The following is a 9,849-nucleotide window of genomic DNA, read 5'->3' as shown; positions in this document are numbered from 1 at the left end:
TCTCCTGGCTTTTAAAAGAGACTCTTTCTAAAATATTTCCTCTTTTAAAAGATTCCAGTCAAGGCACCCCTGTAATGGGTGGAGTCACAACTCCCTCTAATGAAAAGTTAATACCCACAATTGGGTGAGTCAGACCTCTATGAGAACAATCAAAAAGCTCCCAGCCAGCAATATTGAAGAGTATTAAAGGACATGGCTTTTCTGGGGACCTCTCATAGATTGAAACTGGCCCAGGTTGTTTTCATGGAGATGTGACACCCTCAGTTGTGGGTGTGACCTTTTTATTAGATGGAGATATGACTCTGCCCACTCAAAGTAGGTCTTCATTAGTTTACTGGAGTCCTTTAAAAAGGGAAACGTTTAGGAGGAAGCTCAGATGCTTGGAGAATATTGGGTTCAGAGTCAATAAAGACACAGACATTTGGAGATGCTCAGAGTGCTGACAGCAGAGCAGAGACCTAGATATGAACCTTTGGAGAAGGAGAGCCCAGCAGATGTCGCCATATGCCTTCCCAATAAATGCTGAGCAAGCCAAAAACCCAGAGCTGTATTCTGGAGGAGCTCAGTGAAGGCCCACAGGTGCTTAGAGAGGAAACCACTGGCATCAGAAACTGGAAGCAGTGAAACTGGGAAAAAGGGCCAGCAGAAGCCAGCCACATGCCTCCCCATGTGACAGATATCAGCCTTTCTTGAGTGAAAGTATCTTTCTCTATATGCCTTACCTTGCACATTTTTATAGCCTTAGAACTGTAAACTTGTAACTTAATAAATTTCTGTTTTAAAAGTTGTCCCATTTTTTGTAAATTGCATTCTAGCAGGATTTAACACACTAAAAAGCCAACCACTCCCCACCATAGTTTTACCTATTAATAAAGTCTTGGAATTGTGTGGTATATGTTATAATTGATTAAACAATTTTGACAGATTTTTGGTTACTAAAGTCCCTGGTTTACATTATGCTTCACTCTTTGTATGTATAATATTCATATATTATTCACATGCATACTGTCATGTATCCACCATTACAGTATCATATAGACTACTTTCACTGCCCTCAAATTGCCCTCTCCTGCACCTAGTCATCCTTCCTCCCCATCCCCCTGAACCCATAGCAACCACTGATCTTTTTACTGTCTCAGTAATTTTGCCTTTTCCACAGTGTTGGAATTATATATACAGTATGTAGCCTTTTCAGTTTGGCTTCTTTCACCTAGCAATAGGCATGTTCAGTTTCCTCCATGTTTTGTCATGGCTCAGTAGCTCATTTCTTTTTACCACTGAATAATATTTCATTGTATGTATACACCACAATTTGTTTATCCTTTCATCTATTGGAAGGGTATCTTAGTTGCTTCCAATTTTGAGCAATTATCAATAAAGCTGCTTTAAACATTCATGTGCAGGTTTTTATTTTTATTTGTTTTATTAAAAAAAAATTTTTGCATGTGCAGTTTTTTATGTAAATATAGGTTTTTAACTCCTTTAGGTCAATACCTAGGCGTTCAATTACTGGATCATATGGTAAACCTGTATTTAGCTTTGTAAGAAACTAGCAGACTGTCTTCCAAAGTGGCTGTACCAGTTTGCATCACCCCCAGCAATGAAGAGAGTTCCGATTGAATAGCACCACTTTTTATAGTGATAATATAGGCATGTCTTGTTCACAGGTGCATACAATACTCTAAGTATAAATCATCCTGTACAAGTAGCGCCAATATATAAAAAGCTATTGGGGTGGGCCACAGTGGGTCAGCAGGCAGAGTTCTTACCTGTCATGCTGGAGACCCAGGTTTCATTCCTGGTGCCTGCCCATGCAAAAAAAAAAAAAAGAAAAGAAAAATCTGTTTGCCGTTTGGCATTGGTCCTTCATACCACTTTCCAAGATTTGAATTGCTGGACAGTAGATTACCAAGACAAACTTTCTCAAGGCTTTTAGCCCTCTGGTCAGTGGGGTGGATAGATGGGTCTTACTCTGAACTTAGCTAAACCACTAAAACAATCCTGAAGAATATGTAGAAGACACAGCTTTACAGGTAAGTTTATCAGGTCTCCATGGAATAGATAAACTACGGAAAAATCAACTCTTTCTTAGTAGAGATAAGAAGAGAAACCTACCCATTATATTATTTGAGGTTAATGTAATCTTTCACAAGATAATGTGGTGTATGATATTAATTGATTTTCTTATATTGAGCCACCCTTGCATACTAGAGTAAATTCCACTTGGTTGTGATACATAATCCTCTTTAGGTGTGCTGGAATTTGTTTACTGATATTTTGTTAAATATTTTCACATCTATATTCATAATGGCTATTGATATGTGATTTCTTTTTCTTATGGGATTTTATTTAATTGGTATTAGAGTGATGTTGGCCTCATAGGATGAGTTAGAAAGTGTTCCCTCCTCTTCAAATTTTTGGAAGAGTTTGAGAAGGATTCATTAATTCTTCTCTGAATGTTTGGTAAGTTCATCAGTGAAGCCATCTGGTTCTGGCCTTTTCTTTGTTGGGATGTTTTTGAGTGCTAATTTGATCTCTACTTGTTATTGGTCTGCTGAGATTTCCTAAATCTTTAGTCAGTTTAGGTAATTTCTCTGTTTCTAGGAATTTTTCAGTTTCATCTAGGTTATCTAATTTATTGTTGTACAATTGTTAATATCCTCTTATAATCCTTTTGTTTCTTCTTTAAAAATATTTTTATTGATAAAATAACATACAAACACAAACATTCTTAACATACAAATATTCCATACATGGTGTACAATCAGTGGCTCACAATATCATCACATAGTTGTGTATTCATCAACATGATCATTTTTTAGAACATTTGCATCACTCCAGAAAAAGAAAAAAACTCATACATACCATACCCCTTACCCCTTCTCTCATTGACCACTAGTATTTCCATCTAACCAATTTATTTTAACCTTTTTTCCTATTATTTATTTTTTATCCATATTGTTAACTCATCTGTCCATACCCTAGATAAAGGGAGCATCAGACACAAGGTTTTCACAACCACACAGTCACATTGTAAAAGCTATATCATTATATAATCATCTTCAAGAAACAAGGCTACTGGAACACAGCTCTACAGTTTCAGGTACTTCCCTTTAGCCACTCAAGTACACCATAAACCGAAAAGGGATATATATGTAATGGGTAAGAATAACCTCTAGGGTAACCCCTTGACTCAGTTTGAAATCTCTCGGCCACTGACACTTTATTTTTCCTCATAACTCTCTTCCCCTTCTTGGTCAAGAAGGTTTTCTCAGTCTCTTAATACCAGGTCCCAGCTCATCCTGGAGTTTCTGTCCCACGTTGCCAGGGAGATTTACACCCCTGGATGTCATGTCTCATGTAGCGGGAGAGGGCAGTGGGTTCACTTGCTGTGTCAGCTTAGAGAGAGAAAGAGTTCATATCTGAGCAACAAAAGAGGTTCTCTAGGGGTGGCTCTTAGGCCTAATTTTAAGTAGGCTTAGCCTGCCTTTGCAGGAATAAGTTTCATAGGGGTGAACACCAAGATTGAGGGCTCAGCCTATTGATTGTCCCCACTGCTTGCGAGAGGGTCAGAAGTTCTCCAAATGGGGAAGTTGAATCTTCCCCCTTTCTCCCCATTCCACTCAGGGGACTTTGCAAATACTTCTTTATTTACTGTTCACATCACTGTGGGATTTATAGCAGCATCACACTAACCTGGACAAACCAATAAAATCTCATGCCGTATTCAGGATTCCATGTACTTATGGTGTTCAATACAAGTTAATACGGACCATACAAATTAAATTAGGAAATGTACTATCAAAAATACAAATTTTTTTCCAAATAAACCTCTCTCCCTTTAGTCTCACATAGAAGTTGAAAATTTAAAATATGGACGATATCATCCTTTACCCGGTCTTCTGATAAAACTTAGTCCTATCCAGATCAGCTTCATTCATATCTCTACTCAATGTCTCATCACTTTTTCAACTTTCTAAACAGTTCCTGTATGGGGTACTGCTGATTTTCATAGCTTCAGAAATTTTCGTTTCTTTAGGGTCAGTAGTAGTGTCCCCTATCATTCCTGAGTTTAGCTATTTGTGTTCTCTCCCTTTTTTCTTTGTCATTCTAGCTAAAGGTTTGTTAATTTTATTGTTCTTTTCAAAGAACCAACTTTTTTTTTAATGTTTTGTTTATTGTGAAATATGACATATATACAAAAAAGCTATAGATTTCCAAATACATTTTAACAAGTAGTTATAGAACAGATTTTAAAGTTTGGTATGGATTACAGTTTCACGATTTTTCGTTTTTTCTTCTAGCTGCTCCCAGACACTGGAGAACAAAAGAAGTATCAATATAATGATTCAAGTCATACTCATTTGTTAATTCCTGTCTTCTCTATTATACTTCTTCTTTTTGTGTGAAAAATGACATATATACAAAAAACAATAAATTTCAAAGTACATTGCAACAATTAGTTGTAGAACAGATTTCAGAGTTTGGTATGTGTTACAGTTTCACAATTTTAGATTTTTACTTCTAGCTGCTGTAAGGTTCTTGAGACTAAAATGAATATCAACATAATGATTCAGCACTCATTCTCATTTGTTAAACTCTACCTTCTCTGTATAATTCCACCATTGCTTTGATCTTTCTCCCACTCTTTAGGGGTATTTGAGTGATGCCCATTCTAAACTTTTCATGTTGGAAGGGACTGTTGAAAATATGGGATAAGGAGATGGGACTAGTTAATGTTCTGGAGCAGCTGCCCTGTCTGCATTTCAGGACTTGTCTGGTCCTGGGACCCATCTAGAGGTTGTAATTTTCTGTAAAGTTACCCTAGTGCATGGAACCTATGTATAATCTTATATAATGTCCTAGGTATTTTTTTAGGATTGGCAGGAGTGCAAAGAACCAACTTTTGTTTTCGTTGATTCTCTCTATTGTTTTCTATTCTCTATTTCATTTATCTCTACTTCTAATCTTTATTATTTCCTTCCTTTTGCTCACTTTAGGAATCTTTGTGCTTCTTTCTCTAGTTTTGGCATGTTTTTTTTAATAATGTAAGCATTTAGAGCTATAACAAAATCCAGATGTGTTAACAACCTAAGTATAAACGTTAAAACTTTTAAAGGAAACTATAAGAAAATATCTGTATTACCTTGGGCTAAGAAAGGAATTTATAAACAAAATTATAAACTTTAAGGATTATTAAATACGAATTAACTGTAAATCATATGAATGACAAAAGACACTTTAAACAAAGACAAGCTACCAACTGAAAAAGGATATTTACAACACAGCTAACTGGCAGAAGCCTTGTTCCAGAATATATGAAGAACTCTAAATCGTTTAATAGAAGGTAAGCAGCCCAACCAAGATACAGGCATAGGTTATAATTAAGAAGAGAATACAAAATGGCCAATAGACATATGAAAAGATGTTCAACCTTTCTCTAGTAATCAAGAAAATCCAAATTAAAACAATGAGATATCATTTCACATCCACCAGATTACAAGTGTTTTATATTTTGACAGAGGTCAGTTGCATTTAGTTAAGAGCCAGTTTTGAAATTTATATCGCAGCCCAACTGTATAGCAGTAATATGAGCTTGGAGAGATTTCTTTACCTCTCTGAGCCAGTTTATTCTGTTTAAAATGAAGTTAAAACCCCAAACCAGACCATTCCAGCCAATCCTAAAGAACACCGAGGGCAACATATAAAATTCCACAAGGTTGTCGGTTTCTGAAAAGAGTAACTTTTCTCCAACCTCCAGATGTGTCCCTGGTCCAGATGAAAACCTAGAGAGCCCAGCCTCTCCAGAACATCAGATAATTCCATCTCCCTACCCCTTATTAGTGACAGATCCTTCCAATATGAAAAAGTTAGAATGGCCATAGCCCAAACACCCCTAAAGAGAGGGATGGAAAGATCAAAGGTGATGGTGGAGTTATACAGTGAAGATAGTATTTAACAGATGAATATGAATGCTGAATCATTAAATTGATGTCTCTTTTAGTCTCCAGTATCTTAGAGCAGCTAGAAGTAAAAACCTAAAATTGTGGAATTGTAACCCGTGTCAAACTCTGAAATATGTTCTGCAACTAACTATGGGGTTGTGCTTTGAAATCTGTTGCTTTTTTGTATATATGTAATTTTTCACAAAAAAAAGGAAGGAAAAAAGTCAATTGTGATGATAAAAAAATATTTAAGCCTTCTAGCTTCCTATATTCCAGAGTAGCTATAAGGAAAAACCTGAGTGGATTGTATGGTAGTCCATGACAAACTCTGGGATCTGTTCTGCAATTTTGTCAAAGAGTGCTTTGAAAACTATTGCTTTTTTATTTCTTTGCTTTGTATATATGTCATACTATACAATTAAAAAGTTTAAAAGAATGAAGTTAAATCACATAATTTTAAGCTTTGAGAACAGCGCCTGGAGGTAGTAAATGTCCCATAAATGATAGGTGATTTTATTTAAAAACCAAGTTAAATATAAAAATATTGAAAAGTTCAGCCCTAGCCAAATTTATCTGTGTTCTATTTGGAGAAATCCTAAATACAGCTACCCATTATTTGCTGGTAAACTTTTAGGTTGGCCTCTTAGAATTAGTAATGCTGTAGATGGTCCCTTAGAGGTCTGTTGATTGGTCTTTTGGAATATGTAATGTCTATTCTTATGTTTCTTATTGATAATTCCTTCATAGTAACTTAGATCTTATTAGTTCTGTTAAGTTCTTATCTCAGTGTTAGGTGTAGTGGTGATGTCCTGAAAGTTTACTATAACTGAGTTAGGTGATAGAATGGAGACCTTTGTCCTGGCTTTAAACAAATTAGTTCTTCTTTTTTTTTTTTTTTGATATAGTAAATGTAAAATAATGTCTTTCATAAGGAAATGTAGATGACAGAAGATTTTGGTGTTGATTATTTGAAAGGAAAGTTAAATAACAAATAGCAGTGTTTGGAAAAGGAAGTGCCATGGTCTATAAACATATGAAATGATGCTAGGTTTCATTATTAATCTGGGAAGTACAAAAAAGACCCCAATGAAATTCTGTTTCACAAAGTAAATTGGCAAAATACCAATATCTGGAGGGTATGTGCATCATTGGGAGTTCTTACACATTTCTAGTGTAAGTGTAAATTCCTGTACTCACTTGGAAAAATAATTTGACATATTCTTATAAAGATGAACTTTCACACATTTATGATCCATCAGTTTCACTCCTAAATATATACACTTGGGAATTTCTTGCAATGTGCACCAAGAAACTATAAAAGAATATATACAGCAGCACTGTTAATAGTAAAACACTGGAAGCAGTCCATAGGTCCTTTTATAGGAAAATGGATAGCTAAATTATAATATGGTCACACTATTAAGGGGAGCTAATTACTCAGTATTTACCCTTATTGTTAGTGATCATTAATTTTAAAGTAATAATCGAAATTTACTGTGAAGTCAGGCTCAGACAACACATTGTTCTCTACTAAAAGTTTGATTTTAGAAAAATTACTTTTCTAGTTATTTGTACCTATTAAAAGCTATACTTATGATCTTGCTGAAAAGGCTTTTCAAGAGGTTGAGCTGCTTATAAGATGTCGAAAATGCCCATGCTGTCCAAAGTGTATGAAGAGAGCAGTGACTTACAGATCAACGTCATGTGTGGCAAGAGTGACCTTCCACAGATGGAGAATAGAAGAGAATAGGGCAGTGATTGCCCAGTAGTGGGAAAGGAAGGGAATCTTTAAGAAAGAAAAGGAAGAAAAATCCTAGGACTGTTGAAACCTGTTCCAAGAATGTCAGACCACCTATACCTTTGACTTTGTCATTGATCCGGATTATTTTCCTTGTACTGGGGAAAATATCTTTCATATTTGCTTCACTGTAAGGAGTGATTTTATAAGAATAAGTCATGACCAAGACAGACTGCCAACAAAGAGCTCATTGATACTAACTATATAAAGAGGAAAAAATAAGCAAAATCTCCACTTAGGATACAAGATGTCTTTGAGTTATTTGTACTGGAGGCCTAGGAAAACTTTGATTCCAACTTTGTGATCTATACAAGCTGTAGTTATCTAAGATTAAACTAGTGTAAGATAGAGTTTTCTTCAGTATCACAACAAACCCATAAAAGAGCAAACCCAAAATAAAATAATTGCTGTATCTTAAAATGTGTTTCTGAGAGCATCTGATGTTTTGTTTGTACATGTATCTCAATCGTTTGTAAAGCTACTATGATTTGTAAATCAAGAGAATCCTTTGTTATGACCGTTTTAAAAGGCAAAAATTAAGATATTTTAATCTTGTTTCAAAATGTACATTAAAGTACAAAAACAATTTCAAATACTCATATTCCAGGGAAATTTTCTGATTTCTCCCTCTCTATTTTTCATTTAACTGACAAGCAAAATACTTTGAGCTTCATATTATAAGAACTGTTAATAGAAATTGTCAAGTAAAAGGACATAAACCTTGTACTAAGAAAAAGATTTTATAAACAATGTGCCATCAACCTCTAGAAGTTTTAAACTTGCCCAGAAATCCACCTCTATATCTGTTTTCTCCTCTAATGAAGTTTATTATTCATTATGTACCAACATTCAAGATAATGAAATTTCTTGTTTGGTGTCAAAAAAATCGATACATATTATATATATATATACATATACATACATATATACATCCTTTCATTATTTAGTTTTTGTTAAAAATATATCTCACTGATATTATAATTTGATGAGTATGTACAGCATCAGCAACATGGGAAGGAAGCTAGAAAAAATTATGACCTCAGTGAGGTTTATTTTTTGTGTTCTCATATCTTTATTTTAGTGACCTCCCTCCTTAGTGTCTGTTGCCTCTTAACTGCTCAGGTCTTCCAACTGTGGGTCTCAGGCAATGATTTATACTTTTCTCTCCCTCTTTAATCTCTTTCTCACTGTCAACATTTATCTGTACAGTATTCCTCAGAGCTCTGCTTTCCACTTCCTACTATACTAAATGAATCTAGTTATTAGCAGTTGACTGGCTTAATGTGTTTCTCTTGTAAAATTATATATTTGACTTTAATGGGAACTTCGGTATCTTAATCCAAACTGTGGGACTCACTGGCAGGCCAAGAGGGTTGATATTTTAAAATAGGATGGCTGAGATCTGTGGGATTTAAACTACATGAAGTTCATTGCCAGGGTGTGCACTGGCCCTCATTTTATGAGCCTGTTTTATTCTTACATGAGTTAGGGCTTGGTCCTCTCACCTCCTATGCCCTCTCACTATAGTTGCGTTCCCAAAAGTACTTCTGCTTTATTCTTATATGAGATGTGGGTTCACACACAGTTCACATCTTTGAAATGCCTTCTGTCCCTTATTTGAAAGAAGGCCCCTTCTATATTTTTGCCGTGCAGCACATTCTTTTGGACCTGTAGGTATGGACATTGGAAAGTGAGCTGAAACTGATTATCTTCATTTAATTCAGCTATATTTTATGATGCTCTAGGTTTGCTTTTCTTTTTTTTATCTAGGTTTGCTTTTAACATCTTAACTGGACTTTTACTATCTTGCACTATGTTGGTTTTAAAGACCTAAGAAAAATAGATATTAGAAAAACCTTTCAGTTTACTCTGAAAAGATACCTAAAACATTGGGATACTATTTTTATCATTTCAAATGTAAAAGTATCCTCTGATTTCCTGTTTAAAGAATATCTTATAAATGCGTTATTGGATGAAATTATCTGACCAGGGAATCAGTTACTGTAAGCTGTTCAGTTAGTCAGCCCTACTTTAGGCCCTATCAAGGCAAAAATAACTGGATGTAGGAGTCTCTGTTCTCAGAAACAAGGCTGACAAAGTTGTCTA

The sequence above is a fragment of the Tamandua tetradactyla genome, chromosome 5, assembly GCF_023851605.1.
Source record: "Tamandua tetradactyla isolate mTamTet1 chromosome 5, mTamTet1.pri, whole genome shotgun sequence".
Classification (NCBI taxonomy): Eukaryota; Metazoa; Chordata; class Mammalia; order Pilosa; family Myrmecophagidae; genus Tamandua; species Tamandua tetradactyla.
The sequence above is the reverse complement of the archived record's forward strand: the minus strand, read 5'-3'. Positions refer to the sequence as shown.